This window comes from Podarcis muralis, chromosome 9 (assembly GCF_964188315.1).
Source record: "Podarcis muralis chromosome 9, rPodMur119.hap1.1, whole genome shotgun sequence".
Lineage (NCBI taxonomy): Eukaryota > Metazoa > Chordata > Lepidosauria > Squamata > Lacertidae > Podarcis > Podarcis muralis.
The window spans coordinates 45387590-45409318 of NC_135663.1; positions in this window are offsets into that span (position 1 = coordinate 45387590).

The window sequence follows — 21729 nt, forward strand, 5'->3', positions numbered from 1 at the left end:
TAGCTGCAGGCACTTCAAACTTGCTTTCTCCCCCCCAATTTATCTTTAAAGAGCTGGTGCTATTTCTTTTATTAGCACAGCAGCGACATGGAAGAAAGCACACCTGTGAAATTTCCTCCTGACACAAAGCTCTTTTAAAAATGAGTTCATGGGTAGATTGGTGTGTGGCTACTTGTGACCCATATGATCTTGAATGATCCACTCACTGGTAAGTATTGGTTCTGTTATGTACTGAAGTTCTCACCCTGGGCCAGCAGGGGGATACTGTAGATAGTTTTCACTCAGGCCCACATATGCAAATAAGGGATTGAAAGTGACGTTCAGTTATTGGATAGTTACAGAAAATGGTTACTGTTGCATTCTAGTGGAGCTCTCTATAAGCAGGCTGGCTGAACCCTTCAGTTCAGTTCTGTTCTGGCCTGTGAATAAAAAAGAGCTGTTTGAAGAATCGCTGTGTCGTCTGATATGTTCACCCACAACTTAACAGGTTCAGTCTCCAGGTAGGGCTGTGAGAGACCCCTGTCTAAAACACCTTAAAAGTGTAGTTCAGCAGCAAAAACCACACTGAACTAGATGGAGCAATGGTATAGATGGACTTGGTATAAGCTTCCTGTGTTCATCCACATGGAGGCACAGCAACAATCATACCAAAGCTGAATCTAAATATTGTCGATTTTATAAATTTGACAGCAATTGGAGCAATTCAGATGTTTAAAGGACTGTCACTAGGTGTCAGAATAATGTGTCACACATTGATTTTGTTCCAAGAATCATGCATTCCTGTGATCTGATAAGAAGCCCGCCAGTAACTGCCAACTTCAGTGGGGCTTTTTGCCGCCAGAGCACTTAAACAATTTGGCTGTAAGAAGAAACTTTCATTCAAGCGAAAGAAACAGAAGCAAGATGACTTCAAGGAACAGACTCAATCCCTGCTGGGAAAGGATATGGCTAATTTGCTAATGCTTGTGGGCAATAATAATAGACCCCAGGATATTTGCTAGACAGCAGGCAAAAAGTTAAGCAAAATGACTTAATTGCAGTTTAATTGTGCTCTTGTCACGTCCTTGGGAGCCTTGCATGGAAAACTGAGGAACCTGTTAAGATATTCATGAAACAATGTATGAACCGAATGATTACAAAAAATAAAGATGTTGCCTTATTTCTTAAAGAAGTGCTAACTGAGAAAAAAGAAAAGGGATAGTGGAGGCTAGAATGCAGCTTTAATAATATGTTATTTTGCAGCTTTTCACAATACAGTAGATATTACTTTGCACAATTCAAAGCCAATTTACCAGACAAAAATTATTGTTCCAATGTTTAATACCACAAAGCACCCCAGTCATGTCAGTTTTGATAATATGCTGTTGCTGTACAATAGGTGCAATCCAGAGAAAGTTTGCAGCATGTAGCAGCCTAATCCTGAACCTTTTACTTTAAAATAAGTCCCACTGGTGGGATTTTATTACAGATACAACAAATACACAAGACTCCCTCTCTATGGTATATGGTACGTATGGATTTGTTTGACCTCTGTAAGAATTGCATTAGAAAACAATAAAGAAGCATCAACTATAAAAACAAATAAAATTGAATTATGTACAACTAAAGATAAAGAAATTAAATACTTAGTACTTAGAAAGAGTAAGGTCACTTATCAATTACTGACATTCAAAGCAGCAATAAATAAATGTTTTGAAGATGTACTATGTGCTTAATTCTAGTGTTAAAATGTGTTCACTTATTGTCCTTACCTTAAACTGGGGGTGGGGGGGATCAGAGGGATAAGATTCAAAGCTATTACTTTCCAATGCAAATTGCAATTTTGGGACAAAACAAATGCAGCCAAATCACAAACCTATCTTCATGTAATGTGAAAGTTCTGAATGGCTCTCAGTATGGAATTTGGCACATTTCAAATTCCACCCTAAAATCCAGCCTGATCCAGTAATTTTTATACTTGGAAGTGGTGAAATGGTACAGTCTGCCTGGCTGTTATTGTAATGGAACAAAAGCAGCAATCACGCATGGTTTTGTCCTGCTATGCTGGTATACAAGGAGGGGGGATTAAGGATACACTTTCAGCCTTCACGTGACATTTTTCTACTTCCAGTGATTTAATAACATCCCAAGCCCTCTGTCTGAACACAGCTGCCATCGCAGGGTATCACAGTTTGGCTTGCACATTTGTTCTTCGATCCAGCAGAGACTGGGAACATCAAGAACACAGTTCATAGGAGAAAATGCCTTGCGCTATTGATGTTGCTCCTGGGACAGGCAAGAACAGTGTTTATGAACAGCAGAGGGAGCCATGGGTAGCCTCTCTTATCGCACTGCGGGACAATTCATACAGAGTTTTAGAATTACTACAAAACGTTTGAGACCTCCAACGCTGTTTATTCACTCAGCTCTCCATGTAGATTTTTTTCATGCACTAGAAGAACATTTTAATCTTGCCCAACCACCCAATAATAAAGAAGAGTGTGCAGAGCATAACCTTTTGCAAGTGCCAAGTTCAAGTACAGGAAATAGCTGGGAGCAGGCTGTTGAATCCTGGAGGTGGTGTGGTGCTGGTGGAGGCGCATGTGTGCATCCTACATTATTTGCCATTTCAGCTTACCTGTGTATCTTTCTTGGACCTGTGCATACTGTATGTTTGGACCTCCAGCCCTTCAGCAATAATGGCTGCAAAATCCCTTGCTTGCATTAGCATGACTTGGATCTCTGCAAACAGCAAAGTGCCTCTAATATATATGCAGAGTACATTTCCTTCTCTACTGAATATAACCAAGCCTGGTGCCCTCCTGTTTGATTAAAGACAAGTAGCCCTATATTACGATTCTCTGTGCAGTGCTATAAACAGTGGTACCTCGGGTTACATACGCTTCAGGTTACAGACTCCGCTAACCCAGAAATAGTACCTCGGATTAAGAACTTTGCTTCAGGATGAGAACAGAAATCGTGCTCCGGCGGCGCGGCAGCAGCAGGAGGCCCCATTAGCTAAAGTGGTGCTTCAGGTTAAGAACAGTTTCAGGTTAAGAACAGACCTCCGGAACGTATTAAGTACTTAACCCAAGGTACCACTGTACCTTTCTTTGCCCAAATCCGAAGGGACACTGATGAGCAGGCTTGGCATCAGCACCAGGCACACACAGGCAGTTGCCAGGATTCGCATGCAGTGGCAGGGCCCACTGTGTCCGAGCCTGTGGTCCTGTAGACATCAGGCGGCCACCAGTGGCAGACTTTGGTCTTCAAAAATTCAGCAGCACCCAATGCAAGGCCAAAATTTGCCCGGTCTCTTGCCTTCCATTCTGCTCAATTCACTACATTACAGTTGTGAAGGTAAAGGTAAAGGACCCCTGAACGGTTAAGTCCAGTCAAAGGCGACTATGGGGTTGCGGCGCTCATCTTGCTTTCAGGCCGAGGGAGCCAGTGTTTGTCCACAGACAGCTTTTCTGGGTCATGTGGCCAGCATGACTAAACCACTTCTGGCGGAATGGAACACCGTGATGGAAACCAGAGCGCACGGAAACGCCATTTACCTTCCCGCCACAGTGGTACCTATTTATCTACTTGCACTGGCAAACTGCATTCAGCACGCAGATTCCACATCCCTGCTTTAGACACTTGGACAGTCAGCAAGTGAGATGTACTTAAAGATATGAAGGTGCCTTTAGGCTGCAATCCTACATAAATTCTACCTAGGAGTAAATCCTACTTAGATCAGTTTTCTTCTGAGTAGACATGCATAGGATTGCAGAGTTACAGCCATATGAAAAGCAAATCCAAGCAATGGAATCCATCTACAAATCTAAACTAAATTCCACCTTACCCTCTGCCTTATTATGTCACATCTTAGGCTTAGGCGGGCATCAGATCTTCACATATTCCAAGGAACTCACAGCAGTGGTGTTATTTATGTGCCCTATGTTCCAGCCTACAGGAGATTTACACCTTCTAATACAGACACATATCCCTAATCTACTAGCAAAGCTGATTACTGAAACCAGAATTGGCATGATTTAACCTTCCCCCTCACTACTGAGCTCCATAGCACAGTTAATTGTATAGTACATTTTCCCGTCCCTAGAGATTATTGTGAGAGGATAATATCGCACAGTACAATTCTAGATACATGCTTACTTGGGAGTAGGCCCCAGCTGAGTCCAATGATAGTTACTCGTAAGTATGCCTGCGTAGGATTGTGGACTATGAAATATAAAAAGGAGCTTTATTTCACTGAATTCACTTTGCCTATAATTTGGTTTAAATCCAAAAAAGGTAGTGAAGCATTCGAAGCTTATATGGTGCATCGTAAAATCCATTAAACGAGAGTGTAAGCCTTCCCTGTGGTAGTTAACATTAATATCACTGTAGCTCTTATGTTTCAAACCAGGCACTTCAGGTTGTAAGGCTGCCCACACATCTTATATTTTGTCCATATCCATTAAAAACCTCATCCTAACCTGATCATTAGTAAATGTTATTATTTTTGCAGTTGCTCTCCCCCCCCCGCCCCCAGTGAGTGTACTATTTGACAGGTATGTAGATATTAGGACATCTATTTTCTCTTTCAAAGATAAAGACACAAGAGCTCCCATTCACAATATCTTCCAAACCATAATTCAAAGGGTTCCCAAACTGCAGAAAGCATTTGACTCAGCCCAGAAATTGTTGCAAATTTGACACTGTCCATTGCTTTTTTGAGCTGCAATCCTATACAAGTTTATTTTGGAGCAAGCTCCGTGGAACCTCCTTCTGAGTAACAATTTTGTACAGCTTTATACTCTTAGGGAAATAATCCTAAACTACCATCCGGGATTGACAGTGCTGAACAGAGTGGCAGAGTCAATCTCAGCGGCAGAGCTACACAGGAAATCTAAGCCTTGTCACTCACCCTGGCCAGAAGAGGCTGGTTTTGCTTCACTTGTGGCTGATCCAGTTATAGGTTGGCACAGCAGAAGGGTTTAAGTCTGGACTGCTGGTAGTTACTAGACCAATTTAGGGTCTAGATCTCAGACCCTCTGCACCCCAGAAACACCCTGTGCTGGCTATTGCTAGGAAGAATACCACCAGCAGTAGCTTCTGCACACCTGCATGTACATTGGGTACCATGGAGACCTTTATGTTGACAGAGGGCCCCACTAGCAGAGCAGAGTCATCACCACATCCAATCCTCCCCCCACCCCCCCAGAAAAAGCTGGAGCTGGAGTTTTTGTTTTGCTAGGTTTTATTCCGTATAGTTAACACACACTAAAACCCTATGAATCAGAGGTAAATCCCATTGAATTACATACAGCTTACTCCCAAAATAAGTAGATTTACTGCGGCCTGGTTCATAGATCACATTAAACCATGGCATAATGAGATGTGCAAACTGGTCCAATGTTTCAGTACATAAGTAATGCCCATAATAAATACCATTAAAAATTAAGCCTAAGAAAATTGGTAGAAAAAAGAACACACAATACTAGTGAAACAAAATACCCACAGCTCAGAAATGTCTCTCCTTCTGCAGCAAGGCTATAAGAAGTGGCAAATGCAATTTTGTTTAAGAATCGTTATTGAGTTTACAACGGATGCTGTAACCCTTGGAGAAAGAATGATAGACCTCGGTTCCCAAAAATCAATTTTCTGTACCAGATTTCCTCCCGAATAAATCCTTCTTAGTCTTTGCATCAAGTTTGTGGCTAACCCCCTTTTTTCTCTCATGCTGCCATTAGTCAAGAGCTTCATCTCTATGCAACAAAAGGAGCCTTTTATTGGTTCTTCCACTCTACTAATAGTTAAGTGGTAGTTGAGAAGTAAAGAATGATGATTATTCTCAATTTTTAAAATCCTGTCAGCTGGGTTACTGAGGTAGGAAGAAAGTTGTTGAAGATGAAAAGTGACATTTTAAAATGATTGCTTGAATGATTTGTTAATTTATATATTACTGTGAACATTCACCCCCTTGGGGACATTTCAAACATGCCAAGCCGTTTTATTAAAAGATTGTCCTCCTGGGCACATTTTAGATCCACTTATAAACATTTCTAACAGTGGGGCAAATTTAATCCCCCTGCAATCAAAGAATTTGTGGCTGTTTGACACATAACCTATTTGCAGCATTTTCATTCTTTAACATAATAACACTTTAATTGGATTTGTTCCCCTGCCCTAATCCAAGGTGGACTGAGACGTCAAAATCAATAAAAATAACTCCCATTAATCTTATTTTTACACGCCTTAAGAAAAATAACACCCAGTCACAAGACCTATAGAAGATATAAGCCAATCAACTTCCAGTATTGGGAAGATAACTGTTTTCAAAGAGGAAAAAGAAAACCCAAGTCTAGCAGATAGGAAAGGATGGTGATATTAGGAAGGACAACAAAAGGGGAAATGGACCTAAGAACAAGGGAAATGGCATAAGACACAGTCCAAACAGAGGTAACTACAGATTTCATGGTGTTTCCAGACTGTTTTCATGGGAGATTCAATCACATACCAGAAAATTCATGTTGCACAATTAAAGTTGATTTGGTGCACAACACTTCCTCAAAAAAGACTCTTTTTTTTGCAATAAATGCACTGGGTAGTGTGGAATAGTGATCGCGTGCTACATTGTTATATAAATGTCCCACAAACAAATCGGAATGAATGCTCAAGAATGTAGCCAATGACAGAGATGGAAAGAAGATAAAATCCTAACCAGAGACGAATGGTTGATGAAGATGATGGACTACACCGAAATGGTGAAAATGACCGGAAATCCAGAAACCAGGAAGATAGAAACTTTAGTACGGAATGGGCAAAAATTACAATTTACCTAAGAGAACATTGTGAACAACTAAAAACTTTGGCAGGATTTGAGTAACACTTGTAATGTATTAAAAACTAAGGTAAAATGGATTATTTTAAGAAAAATGGAGAAATTATATGATGCAGTAGAAAAAGTTTGATAATGGAAACCATGGAGGGAATTCTAAGGATTCAGGGAATCCTCAATGTTGCTTATTATGATTAATATTTGGATTTAAATGTATAATGTAAAATTGAATAAATAATAATAATAATAATAATAATAATAATAATAATAATAATAATAATAAATATAGCCAATGTCATCTCACCTCCCCACAAACTTTGTGTAAATCAGGATGAACATTCAATAAACAGGTCATCAGGAGCTGACCTCAACCCTTTAATGACCACACATAACTGGGTAAAGAATGATCATTGTTGCCATTACTCATACCACCTTCATCCATCTTCCTTGCATTCTGCAGGTGCTGGGCAATGTTGGGTGTGTTGGAGCCAAGTATGGTGATTACAGGAGAGGTCTGTGGTTATTCAAAGAGGTTCTAAGTGAGTCCCAAAAACCTGCCCCATGTATCACTTTTTAATTTCCTATTTACAGTATGCACAGCATACCAAAAACCCTTCAATCCAACTGCAGTATTTTGCTTAATCTTGAAAAAGGATGTGCCGTTGAGTGCAGTCCCTTCTGCCCCCTTAGACAATCCTTCTCTGCAGGGCTTAACCTCTGGGTTGGTTCAAATAATGAGGATGCTTAAACATTAACTCGGCTAAAAGTCAGTGAAAGGAGCTGTTACACATTTCTCAGTTGCAAATTAGGATTGCCATAAGGAACAAAGTGATCTTGGGATCTTAACTCAACGCTTTTAATTCTGATGAGAATTTCTATGCAGAAGAAATAAAATGGGTATTTTATACGAGTGCAAAAGTTGTGGGTTGTGTAGAATTCCTTCTACAGACTGGGAAAAGAGCTGCTTCACCTCATTAAAGCCTAGAAATATGTATACATTTCAGGACTTAAGGGGAATATTTATTGTGCAATAAATAAATAACACAGTTTCACAGTAATATTTTAGGTAATAAATCTTTTTCACCAAAAGAAATATTTCCAGCAATTTAATCTTATCACATCCGGTGCAAGCTTAACATGAGGTCTCTGCTGAAATCTTGGTTTCAGCACTGGGAATTCCTGCTCCTCTTCCCTCCCTCCATTCAAGCATTAATACTTTGACTTAGCAACTGATGGCAGTGGTGATTAATTGAATTTATCTCCCCAGTGAGCCCAGGGCAGCAAACACCAACACAAGAAGACCAGCCTAGCCTAGCCTGGCTATAAGTACCTGCTTGTAGCTCACGCCTTTGCTCTGGACGTAAGTAATACATCTCCTTCTTCTACCTTTCCTCTTCTTTCCCCTTGCCTTGTGCGTTTTTGAAAGCCTGGTGGCAATATTGATGAGCGCCACTTTAGGAGACAAATAATTGTCTGAAGAGGGATAAAAATATAGAAAATAATCAGACATGCCTTAAGTGTAGCAACAGGTGTCCTAAAGAGTTTGCAGTTCTCCGGTTTGAATGGAAATTCTTCACCTTTATTTGAACACCTGGAGTTCTTTTCCCATTCAGTTGCTATTGTTGCAGGACATATACGTCATGCTCTCGCCAGACTTTAATTGCTGGCATCAGGCTTCTGCATGAATTCGCAGAGCATCTCTGCAATGTCTTTGGAATGCAAAGCTTTTATATTCACAAAACCCATTTGCGTTTGCTTGACCAAGTCCTTATTCAGAGCCCCTGGAACCCTTTCCCAAACAATTCATCTGCTCCAATAGAAACAAGCAACCGATTTGCATCCGTTGGACGAAGTCAGAACTGTCAGTATGAAACAATTATCTGTCAGGAGCTTTAAATCGGTAGCAGTGGTAGAGTTGGGGAGTGATCAAACCATCTGGATGAAAAATAAAAATAAAGCACTCACTATTTTGATCCGTCGGGCATAAGGACAAGGCTACATACACACACACATATAGAAAGAGTTAAGTTTTAGAGTTGCAGTCTTGTGGATGTAACCTAAACTATGGTTTGGTATGTGCACAAGCCTTGGGCTTGCATGCCCATCCCTTCTTCCTCTGGCACATCACTAAGGATGAGATTGGAAGCATCAGTCTCTGCTTTTAAACCAGCCAGAGTTCTGTCCAAGCTGTTGGTACACTAGTTACTTTTAAAATGCGGTTTGTTCAAACAAGACAGGATCAAATGAGGGTCCAAATTATATATAGCTGTGTTGGCTGGAACTGATGGGAGTTGTACTCCAAAATGTCTGTAGAGTACAAACTTGGTGAAAGCTGATCTAGAACTTTGTTTGCATAATGATTCTAAAACCAATTACCGTATCCTGGAATGTCAAATGACTGTTCTGATTGTTTTAAGTCTTGTTGCCTGCAAATTTTATATGTATATGTATATGTATATGTATATGTATATGTATATGTATATGTATATATATATATATAATCTTCCCCCGAGTTCCTGCTAATTCGACCTTTTTATGAGCGCTAAAACAATGATGAAAGGTCCTGCCATTGACATAATCCAATCATTCAAAGAAAATTATTTCTAAACCCTTCAGTATATAACACATGCATATGTCATGACTTTCAAGAAAAACAGTCCGTAAAGACATTCGCTAAGTAAATTGCTTCCATCCTTCCAGCCGCCCATGGACATCTGGAATTTCCCAGCAGGGGGTTCTGAAATAAGGTTCTATGAGTTAACAAATCTGGTATGCCTTCAAGGAGTAATTCTGCTTTTGATTGAGACGGCATGCTCTAAGGAGGGGAGAATCCTATGCAAAAAGTCATCTGTCTTGGTCTGTTCTGCCCCATTTATTTGAACAAAAAGACATCTTTTTTCACAAGTAAAAGCAAATATTTATTTAATGACAAAATCAGTATGTAAGGAGCAGCACCTCGAGTTACATACACTGCTGATAATTCAACCAATGTACATATAAGAAACATTTACAATAGTACCGAAACCATTTAGGATAAAGAATTGGGAAATAAACCAGCAGTAGAGGTAATATTTCATTTAGTCACAGCAACAAAGTTATTGATAGTTCAATAGTTAGAAGGAAACCGAGGCACTTGCTATAGTAGAATGGGAGATCAAATGTTGGGCACTGTTGTGAAGCTTTATATTTGTGCACTATATCAAGTTTAAGGAACGGGGGCTTGTAGAAAAGAAACTTGTGGATGAATGATAAATAAACGAATATGGGAACAGTAAAGAAATGGCTGTCAATGTTTGGATTGAATATTTGCATTTATGAGGAATAATGAATGACAAAAAGAATTATAAATGGATGTGTTTTAATTGTTCTGTGTCTTGATACGGGATCAGTACTCTGTATTGAAGAATGGGTTGGTTCAGAATCAGAATCATGCATGTTAATGTTTGCTAATAATAATTGTGTGTACTGAAGAGAGGTGCAAAATAATAATTTACACAATGATTTTTTAAAATACGGGTGGGGGGGCTGGAACTTTGGATCACTTGCTATGTTTTGTTGCTTTCTCAGCATACAAGCTTAGTTGAATTACCCCCGTTTCGTAGTTTGTGTGCCAGAGATTTATGTATTCAAATGTGATTTGATTTTCAGACTTCCATTTTAAACCATGACCTTTTTTTCCATGGGCCAGTACCAATTGCCGCTACTCTTTTGACTGTGTTTTTCCAACCAGCTTCTAACAGCTTTCCGACCTCACCACAGGGTATTACCCGTCATTAACATCAGGCAGGCACAAGCTGATCAAATTCATTGTCCGATGTTGCCAAGATTTCCTTTAGACTATTTTAGCATTCAGCTCACAATGCCAGCTCAGCAACCTTGAAGCATAATATAGAAACCAATTGGCTGGTATCCTTGAGCAATTTTCCAAGGAAGTGGGTTCTCTCTGCTTTATCTTTCTGTTTACAATGGAGTTTAGCAGCTGGTACACCAGCTGCCCTCCTTCCTTGAGAAGTCAGACCTGGCTACAGTTACCCATGCCTTGGTAACCCTCTAGGCTTGATTACTGTACCAAGCTACGCTTAAAATGTATCTGGAAACTTCAATTGGTGCAAAGTTCTCTAAGCAGGTTGTTGACTGGGGCTGGATACCTGGTCTATGTTGTTGTTGTTTAGTCATTTAGTCGTGTCCGACTCTTCGTGACCCCATGGACCAGAGCACGCCAGGCACTTCTGTCTTCCACTGCCTCCTGCAGTTTAGTCAACTCATGCTGGTAGCTTTGAGAACACTGTCCAATCATCTCGTCCTCTGTCGTCCCCTTCTCCTTGTGCCCTCCATCTTTCCCAACATCAGGGTCTTTTCCAGGGAGTCTTCTCTTCTCATGAGGTGGCCAAAGTATTGGAGTCTCAGCTTCAGGATCTGTCCTTCCAGTGAGCACTCAGGGCTGATTTCCTTAAGAATGGATGGATACGTTTGATCTTCTTTGAGAGTTCCATGGACTGCAAGAAGTCTCCTCCAGCACCATAATTCAAAAACATCAATTCTTCGGCGATCAGCCTTCTTTATGGTCCAGCTCTCACTTCCATACATCACTACTGGGAAAACCATAGCTTTAACTATACGGACCTTTGGCAAGGTGATGTCTCTGCTTTTTAGGATGCTGTCTAGATTTGTCATTGCTTTTCTCCCAAGAAGCAGGCGTCTTTTATACTATTTGCCTATTGGTTTGTAAGTCTAGGCACTATTTCTTACCTAGGAAAAGGACCCCTGACAGTTAAGTCCAGTCGCAGACAACTCTGGGGTTGCAGCGCTCATCTCATTTTACAGGCCGAGGGAGCGGGCGTTTGTCCGCAGACAGTTTTTCCGGGTCATATGGCCAGCATGACTAAGCTGTTTCTGGTGCAACCAGAGCAGTGCACGGAAATGTTGTTTACTTTTCCGCCGGAGCGGCACCTATTTATCTACTTGCACTTTTGGCGTGCTTTTGAACTGCTAGGTTGGCAGGAGCAGGGACTGAGCAACGGGAGCTCACCCCATCGCGGGGATTTGAACCGCCGACCTTCTGATCAGCAAGCCCAAGAGTCTCAGTGTTTTAGACCACAGAGCCACCTATAAAGCCCTAAATGGCTTGCAACCTGGATACTTGACCACCTAGTGTACTATGCTGTCCACTCAATATCTGAGGTCCTAGTTCAGGTGCTCTCACCAATAGACGTTCAGCGGAGCTGGTTCTTTTTTATCGTGGCACCAACTCTGTGGATACGTTGGAAGGTGAGAGGAGAGAGGTTAGTGAAGACAGGAAGGCAATGGATGGTGGTAAATGTAAGAATGAGTTAAGCAGGAGTAAGCATCAGCACCAACATTAGCAGAACAAACATCAGGTAAGGTCAACAAGGGTCCCATTGCAGCTAGGATTTTAAATCAGATTTTGAAACTGTTTAGCTAAGAGAGGTTCCTGAGGAACAGTTAGCATCAGTGCCAATGTAATGCTTAACCTCAGGTAAAGTGGAAGACAAGAGGAGTGGGAATGCCTGCACTTGAAGTCTGCTCCTGTTGTCTTGGCTGTTGCTAAAGGCTCTAGTGGTGTTGTACCTACATTGGCCCAATAATTGACTCTCCAGCCCATCTTTATCTATATCCCACCAGTCTTCCATCTAGGCACTGACCCTTTAGGTCAGCGGTCAGGTTACTAAGACGTAGCCTTCTGTCAATGAAACTTTGACTGCCATTTTTCTATTCTATTTTAAATTTCACAAATTCCATTGTGTCTTTACTGAGCTACTGTAATACCAAAACCCAACTCCTTCTCCAGTGTTTCTCCTAAGCCCACACGGCTGCCACCATTCAATCTCACTTATTCCCTCTGAACACTAAACTTACCAACTGTGGGGTACAGGTATGGGACAAAACCAGTCAGATACAGATATTACATTAGCCAAATTGCCCTTCTATTTGTCTTTGTTAAGTCTCGCCAACAGTATGAGAACCCTACTGGAAACCTCTATTTAGAATTGGGAAAATTTCAGAAAAGGGCAGCTAAAATCTTCAAGGGCCTAAAGCAACTTGCCTATGCAAAAAAGTTACAAAATTTGGTGCTATTCAGATTAGAAAGTTGAGTAAGGGAGGACATGATAGAGGTGAATCAGGTAATGCAAAGAGTGAAGAAGGTAGATAGAGGTAAGTATTTATGCCACCTCATGATACTAGAACTGAGGTCTCCACAGTCACTTATGAACAACACTGTTGAGACTATATTCATGGAAGGCAATCTTACTCAGCTACAAGTGATCGTCAAAGAAGAAGGGAAGTTGAATGTTGGAAGATCCAGGACAGAGAAAATAAAGTATGTAGTGGAGGTGGTATGTTTCTGAAGACTGGAAACCACAGGAAGAGAGAGTGTTGTTGCGTGATGATCGTGCTTGCAGACTTCCTCTAGGCATCTGGTTGGCCATTGTGAGAACAGGATGCTGAACTAAATAGGCCAGTGATGGCCAAACTTGGCCCTCCAGCTGTTTTGGGACTACAATTCCTATCATCCCTGACCACTAGTCCTGTTAGCTAGGGATGATGGGAGTTGTAGTCCCAAAACAGCTGGAGGGCCAAGTTTGGCCATCACTGAAATAGGCCTTTGACCTGATTCAACAGGACTGCTCTTATGCTCTTAACTGACTAAAGTATAATTAATATGTCACTTAGTCAACTATTGACCACCCAGTTCACAGAGATTAGTCAAAGAATTGAAATTCTGTTCTATTGTTCAGTAGACATCACAGTCCTGTTTAATCCCCTTAATCCTCGCCCAGTCATAGGAGAAACCACAGTCTAAGTTGCACTTTCAGAATCAGCAGTTTGGAATGTGCCCCAAACACAAACACCCCCAACCTTTTCTAGGGTGGCAGGTGTTAGCAAGGGTGCGAGTATGATACTGCCTTTTGTTAGAATATCCAAATTATTTGATGTCTATATGCTTTAGGAGAATGGTGACTGCACAGACTGGTTCTCCAAGCAGCCCCAGGCAATCTTTAGTTATATTGTTTGCAAGAAAACACACACACACATACTCTGCCCATTGCCTACATGAGTCATGGATTAATTATGCCGGGGTTTGAAACAGATAGCAATGGTTCATGGTGACATTGCATAGTAAAGTGCATTCCACATAAATTAAATATGCTTTAAGCAAATACCAGATTAAATAGCAGATAATCCCTTCCCAATTATTTATCTCTTCCATTGCCCAGAAAGCTGAGGTGCGTAAGGCAAAGGAATATGGAATTTGCATATTTCAAGGCAGAGCTCAAACATTTAATGCATGATCTAGAGTGTAGTCCTGGGGTATCGTTCACATGCGTGCACACACGCACGCACGCACACGCACACACACTTGCTACAGGAAGCACAGTTAAAGTAAACAACACCCTGACTATGTAAAGAGTATGTTTACATTTCTTCTGAGTAACCTACATGCACCCCAATAAATTTAGGATTAAGACTGCAATCCTATACACTGTATAGTATACACTCTTACTTGGGAATCCTGTTTAACTTAATAGGATTTACTCATTTCAAGATATATGGATTGCACAGTAAATTACAGAGTGTTGCGTGGGGCAGGAGTTGGGAGAAGAAAATCAGTACTAAATAGGCTTGAGCCTCTTTTGGTTAACTTCTAGAACTGGCACAGAAAGGGATAAATCCATATGCATTATCTACTCTATTAAAAAGCGGTCACTAGATACTCCAAATCAACTCTATTCACAGGATAGCGCTTTTGAAAAACAGGTAAGAAAAAGCGCCAACCAATAATTTTCTTCTATGAAAATTATAAGAATGGAGCCGAGATTGCTTAGTATCAAGAGGGAAACTACATTTTAAACATCCTCCCCACTTTTGTTTAAGTAAACCTCTTGGTCTAAGGTCCTTCAGTTGCATCAACAATCCCAGCCAGCTGAAATAAACAATCTGACCCAGGGCACATCCCTTTTGGTACGGTTGATCACCACTTTAAAGTGATTCAGCTGCTGACTCATCTCCTGTCCCATGTGTGCACTGATAGGCCGTGAGAAAACCAGGCAGCAGCTAACCACAAGAGAGCCTCTTCAAAAAGCCAAGTTGCACTCTGCAATTTGGAACCCATCAAATATATGGTTGGTATTCAAAAAGTGACCGAGTCTCTCATGAGCTCTTGGGCATTGCTGAATACAGTTATTTTAGGACAGACATCTTCCTTAAATATTTCACCCACCCACCCCCAATTCTAGAGGCCTGGTTTGTTTGTTCCGATGCATTAATGTGCTCATTCACACAGGATCAGTTATGATGCGACCCAAAGCAGCCTGACTTTGACGTACATGTTGTTGAGATCAATGGATTTGCTGCCAAGTAAGGCTGCTTATTAATATACAAATCACTTCCTCTCAAAGTGAACTCTGGAGATTAAGGGCCTATCATAAGGCGTGTTCACACTGTGCAATACTGTACATTCAGTGCTGGGTGCAGGAGCCTTTTTGGGGTGCTGTACACACAACATCAAGGGACGCGGGTGGCGCTGTGGGTAAAAGCCTCAGCGCCTAGGGCTTGCCGATCGAAAGGTCGGCGGTTCGAATCCCCGCGGCGGAGTGCGCTCCCGTTGCTCGGTCCCAGCGCCTGCCAACCTAGCAGTTCGAAAGCACCTCCGGGTGCAAGTAGATAAATAGGGACCGCTTACTAGCGGGAAGGTAAACGGCGTTTCCGTGTGTGGCTCTGGCTCGCCAGAACAGCGATGTCACGCTGGCCACATGACCCGGAAGTGTCTCCGGACAGCGCTGGCCCCCGGCCTCTTGAGTGAGATGGGCGCACAACCCTAGAGTCTGTCAAGACTGGCCCGTATGGGCAGGGGTACCTTTACCTTTACCTTACACACAACATCATCCCCGTGTCACCCCTGTCCAACACCAATTGTCAATCTAAAACACAATTCTGCTGGAATGGTTATAATCTGAAAATGCATTTCTCATATACCTGCTGCATATATGCATACACAGTTCTTTGGCAGGTCACCTCCTAATGGAACGGATCTACTGATATTATAGGGCTATGCCACTCCTGCTTGCCATGTTTAACTTGTCTGTGAATGAAATAGGCAAAATAAGAAGCAGTACACTACTCTGTCCCATTTGCACACCAATATGTATCCTCTGTATATCAGTATATCATCATACCAGTTTCCAGCCTGTCTTGCAAAAGACTGCAAGATTATTCTCCCCCCTTCCTTTTTAAAGGTCTGTGGAAACACTGATTGAAGGGAGGGGAAGAGAACGCTGCTGCACACTAGTTTGAAAACATGCCCAACTGCATTCCTAATATTTGCCACAGAGCCTAGTTGTAGAGAGCACTGATTGGCTAGTGCCAGTGACTCACAAATGCACCTCCTTGTTTCCTCTGAGAAGTTTTTAAAAATAAAAACTAGTCTGTCTTATTTTAAAAGGCATCAGGTAAATGTTAAGTCCTCAAATGTTCAAGCTGTGCTTTTAGCAATAAAAAAGGTCAACAGCTTATCCAAAGCACAGAAAAGAAGGGCAGAACTAAACATTTCACTGAACATTAAATCAGCATTTGACCAGGCGACAACTACATCTGTTTGAAGTATGAAAGTAAGGGCAAGCCAGTTTAACCAGGCAAAGACAACTGCTTCAACTCTTATTTAGATATGCATATGTGTTTAGTACTAAAGGTGCATTCACCAAACCATTTGGGGGCACAGTCTTAGCTCAGGTATGTCAGAGCTGCTTAAAAGAAAAAGAGTAAGTCAATGCTAAGAAAATGCCTGAGGGCAACATATTTTTATTATCCCCCTCAACCTGAAGCAACATGTTCCTGATGAAAGCAAGATGGAACCCAAACCATATAAATATAAGTAATCCAAGTGTAAAGATGAATGATCTGCTCAAGTGTGCCTCCTTGGGAGCTAAGCAATGCTTGTCTTCATTCATAATCTGCACTACCTGTGGTTTTGAGAGCATTTTACCGATGGGGGCAGTGGAGTTGAATGGCAATTATCTTGCTACAGTGGTCCAAGGAGTGCACAGCTAGACAGGGAAGAAACACCATCTCCCAAAATCCTTGGCTTCATTGGTTTTCATGAGGATTCTTTCAAACGGGACTTGGGCACCGTTTTCAGCTTGCCACATTCCATATCCAACCCTGGGGCAGCAAACCCACAGCAAAAATGCATTTCAATATTATTCTAGAGTTCTCCAAATTGGTTGGGGCAGGCATTCCCTCAGGGTGCAGGGAAAGAGAGACAATTGGCTCTCATGCTCTCGCTCTCTCCTTCCACAAATCAAATCTGTGAGCATTACAACCATTGGTGTCACCAAGAAAGAAGCAAGACTGACCTGGCATGAGATGTGGGGAGGGTAGAGAGGGGGAAAATTCAAGGGAGAGAAAGCACCGGCTCCTCCAGATGGCCTGTTTCTTCAGAAATTATCCACATTTGCTTCCATAAAGCTGACACAGTGATTTAAGCTACATCTGGTCTTCATTCATTCATTCTGATTTGCTTGTGAGGTGTTTACACATCTTCTCCTTAAATATTTGCTCATGCCACACCTTCCAGTGCATTTCCCCATCATTTTTACAAACTGTTTCCTTTCTTTTTGTTTTTTGTTTTAGTGGATTTGTGGCGCTAGGGTGACAGAGTGCTTTAGTACACTTTGATTTACAAACCTAAAGCTTGCATGCCCCTTTCCCCTGCAAAATAGTGACAGTCTCTGGAGGCACTCATGCAGAGCCCTTCTCTCTCTCTCTCTCTCTCTCTCTCTCTCTCTCTCTCTCTCTCTCTCCCTGCACCTCTGGCCCCTGAAGCTTTGAATTACAGCAGCTGCCACTAATGTGCTTGGGAGAAATGCATTGCTCTGTGTGGATGAGTTATCATCCTTGCCTGCAGCAGCAGGCTGTACCTATGCAGAGATGTGCAAGGATCACCTGCAGAACAGATGGTTGATCCTGGAAGAAGAAAGCAGAGCAGCTTTTTAAAAAAAGAGAGCCCAGAGTTCAAGGCATTTGAGTAACACTGGCTATGATGAACACATTATACACTGAAAGCATGTGCCTTTCACCCCAAAATCATGAGAACTGCAGTTTGTTAAGGGCGGTGCATAAACTACAGTTTCCAGGATGATTTGGGGCGAAGATTTCACAAGTTTATGATGAGATTTATTTCTGTTTTAATTATAGTAATTATTTCTAAATGTGCATCCATACATATAAATTAGAACATGCGCAACTTATGCAAACCTATGTCCTCTTTTTTTGGCAATGTGTGGCCATCCTAATTAGTTGGCTGCCACAGGCAGCATCTGCTACCAGAGTATATGTGGGGCAAGAGGGAACAGTTGGCGCTGTGGTCTAAACCACTGAGCCTCTTGGGCTTGCCAATCAGAAGGTTGGCGGTTTGAATCCGCACAACAGGGTAAGCTCCCGTTGCTCTGTCCCAGCTTCTGCCAACCTAGCAGTTCGAAAGAATACCAGTGCAAGTAGATAAATAGGTACTGCGGCGGGAGGTAGTTAAAAGGCATTTCTGTGCGCTCTGGCAATTGCCACAGTCCTCTGTGCATCAGCAGCATAGCCACATGACCTGGAAAGCTGTCTGTGGACAAACACCATCTCTCTTGGCCTGAAAAGCGAGAGGAGTGCTGCACCCCATGGTCGACTTTGGACTTAACTGTCCAGGGGGTCCTTTACCTAACTTTACCTTTATATTTGGAGCAGCAGCAGCACCTCCATCAGCCACTCCCCCCTGTTTGATGACAGATCTGCATGTGCCATGAGGCCTACCCCCTTGTTCTCCCTACCTCATGTGGTGGGGAATCAGTGGCACTGCAGATATTGTTTGATTACAATTCCCATTGTCCCCGATTCCTTACCACTGCACTAAGCTAGTCTTCTGTCCCTCAGGTAAAGCAGGCCATCCCACTGCTAGTGCTAAATGCCAGCACGCTTTTGAAAACGATCTCTGATTTTTATAGTTTTAACTTGTTTTTTGTCTTATGGTATTGGGTCTCCTGTACGCCACTTAGAGATGACTGTGATTAGGCGGTATACAAATTGTTTAAGTAAATATTCAGCCATTGGGTTGGCTTTTGTATGTAGAATGCTGCCCACCCTGCTAGCTTTGCCACCGGTGGTGAAGTGGCGCCAGCATCGGTGCCGATTTCAGCAAGATCTCACCTGAAATTGGTGCCAATGCAGGTGCCACTTCTTTGCCAGTTATGGAAGGCGTTGAGGTGCTTCCACTACCTGAGGCAATGGCCTCACCCCAACTTATGGCTGGGCCAGCACTAGCAGGGGTGCCATTTTGTCTTTTGCCTCAGGCAGCAAAATGTCTCTAGCCCGACTCGAACTGTGGCACACAGAAGCACGGTCCCAGTTGGCTTCCCCATGGGGACAAAGGCAAACCTAGGAATTCATCCCCAAAGCTACTGCTTTCACCTGAAGGAACATCATGGACCACCAGATGCCACCCACCAGTTCCTGCCATGTGGCATGTGGTCAGAGTTCATTTGTTGTTGTTGTTTAGTCGTTTAGTCATGTCCGACTCTTCGTGACCCCATGGACCAGAGCATGCCAGGCACTCCTGTCTTCCACTGCCTCCCGCAGTTTGGTCAAACTCATGCTGGTAGCTTCGAGAACACTGTCCAACCATCTCGTCCTCTGTCATCCCCTTCTCCTTGTACCCTCCATCTTTCCCAACATCAGGGTCTTTTCCAGGGAGTCTTCTCTTCTCATGAGGTGGCCAAAGTATTGGAGCCTCAGCTTCACGATCTGTCCTTCCAGAGAGCACTCAGGGCTGATTTCCTTAAAAATGGATAGTGTCAGGGCCGCCTCAGGTCCCAGCTCACAAGAGACCAACGCCAAGTCCACTTTATTTACAAAAGTCTTTATTGAAGTACATTGTTTGTTCCACAGCCGAGGCGTGCAGCCCCACGTCTGTTACGCTTAGACCGCTGAAGTCCCCTCTGAATCAGTCCCGCCTCTACACCAGTTTAAGAGGCTTGTGCTGGTCCACCTCTTCCTGTCCTTCCTTTTCCGCAGGGTCTTTCTGCCCCCCTGGGTTCCTTCCCTCCTGCTTTCCCCTGACGCTGAGTCCCCAGACGCCTGCTCCCCCCTCCTCCATGCTTTGGGACCAGGCTCCTCCTCCGGACTCTCCGCATTTCCGCGCGCCTCCACATTTGAACTTGGCGCGCGTTCGCTACCCCTGACCTTCCTCTTGACAGTTATACTACTCTCTGTACTACTCTCCGCCCCTTCCCGCAGGACGTTTTGCCCCGATCTCCTTCCCCTCTCTGCTTCCTGCTCTGCTCCGCCTGTCACACTGGGAACTCCACCCTCTTCACTCCGTTCCGGCTGGGAAGCCTGCCCCGATCTCCCACTCCCACTCGGGGTTTCCCTGCTGCTCCCCTGCTCCTGACGAGTCCCCCCTGTGGTTCCCCTTGGCCTGACCAGGGGCGCCCCCTTTTGGGAATCCTCCGATTCACTTGAGAGACTCATGGAAGCCCTCAAGTCATTGTCATCCTCCTCCTCCTCGTTCCTGGATTCTTCCCCCTCGCTCTCAGTCTCCTCCCTCATCTGTGCCTCTCTCCCTGAACCCCTGACAGATAGGTTTGATCTTCTTGCAGTCCATGGGACTCTCAAGAGTCTCCTCCAGCACCATAATTAAAAAGCATCAATTCTTCGGCGATCAGCCTTCTTTATGGTCCAGCTCTCACTTCCATACATCACTACTGGGAAAACCACTACTGGTTGGAGTTCATACAGCGGTTCAAAAACCATCTTATTTTTGCTCCATTCTCAGTCAGAAACGGACTCTCTTTCTCTCATTCAGCCTGGAGTGGAGACAAGCTAGTATCACTGCAGCCTGTAGCTGCATCAAGGGCAAAAGTGGTGAGGAAGGTCCCCTGATGCCCCGGCATAGGGCAGGTTAGAGAGGGGCAAAAGGACATAGAAGAAATAAGAAAGGATGGAAGGAAACAAATGCTGGCAAGCTGGAAAAAAGCGAACCATTCCAGCCTCTCAAAACTGCTCATTTCCTTAAGTGAGTCGTGCGCAGGCCGCTCTTATTTAGAGAACTAAGCACACCCCCATAATCTGCTGGTTACAGAGAGTACAAACCTCTTCCCTCCAGGTTGCACTGTTATTGCTAGAAACCTATAATTCGCACCTCAGTGGGAGGTCGCTGGTTAATTGCTAAGCTCCCTCCAGCAAGAGCCTCCATTTGCCGCATGTAAGGTGGGTTGTACAGAAGCTATCATTCAAAGGTGTGTGTGTGTGTACGCGCACGCACACACACACGCACACGCGCGCGCGCACACACACACACACGCTATATGTGTAAGAAAATGGCAGTCTCCCACAAAGCTGGTCCGTTTTCTGCAGACCGTTTCAGAACATTTTTCTTTCATATATGCAATTTTCTTTTTCTTTTGAAGGATGTATGCTTCACCTTGAATTAGTTTACTCCCCTCCCCCCCCAGTCTCAAGAGTCTCCCTGCCCCTAAAACTGGACCTGCTAGCCACAATAGGGTTGCAGAACTGGGGCTAAGACACACCAGCACACACACACAGCCTGAGAAAACCTTCCATATACACTTCTCCTTAAAAGCCTTCCAATTAGTTGTGCCATGCAGGAGAAATTATACTCTAAAAGCAAACATTTGCTGGAGGAGGTGATGGCAAACTACCCACAGCAGGGAGTTAAAAAAAAAAAGATGTAATATGTTCTATACAAATTGATATGCCACCTTCCTTCTCACAGTGCATTAAGTAAGGTAAATAAACATTCACACATGAATACATTTCCCTCTCCTTTTACTGAACCATATATGATAAAAACTCGAGCTGGTTTCAACACAGTATTATCCATCTCTCCCCCATCATCTCCCATT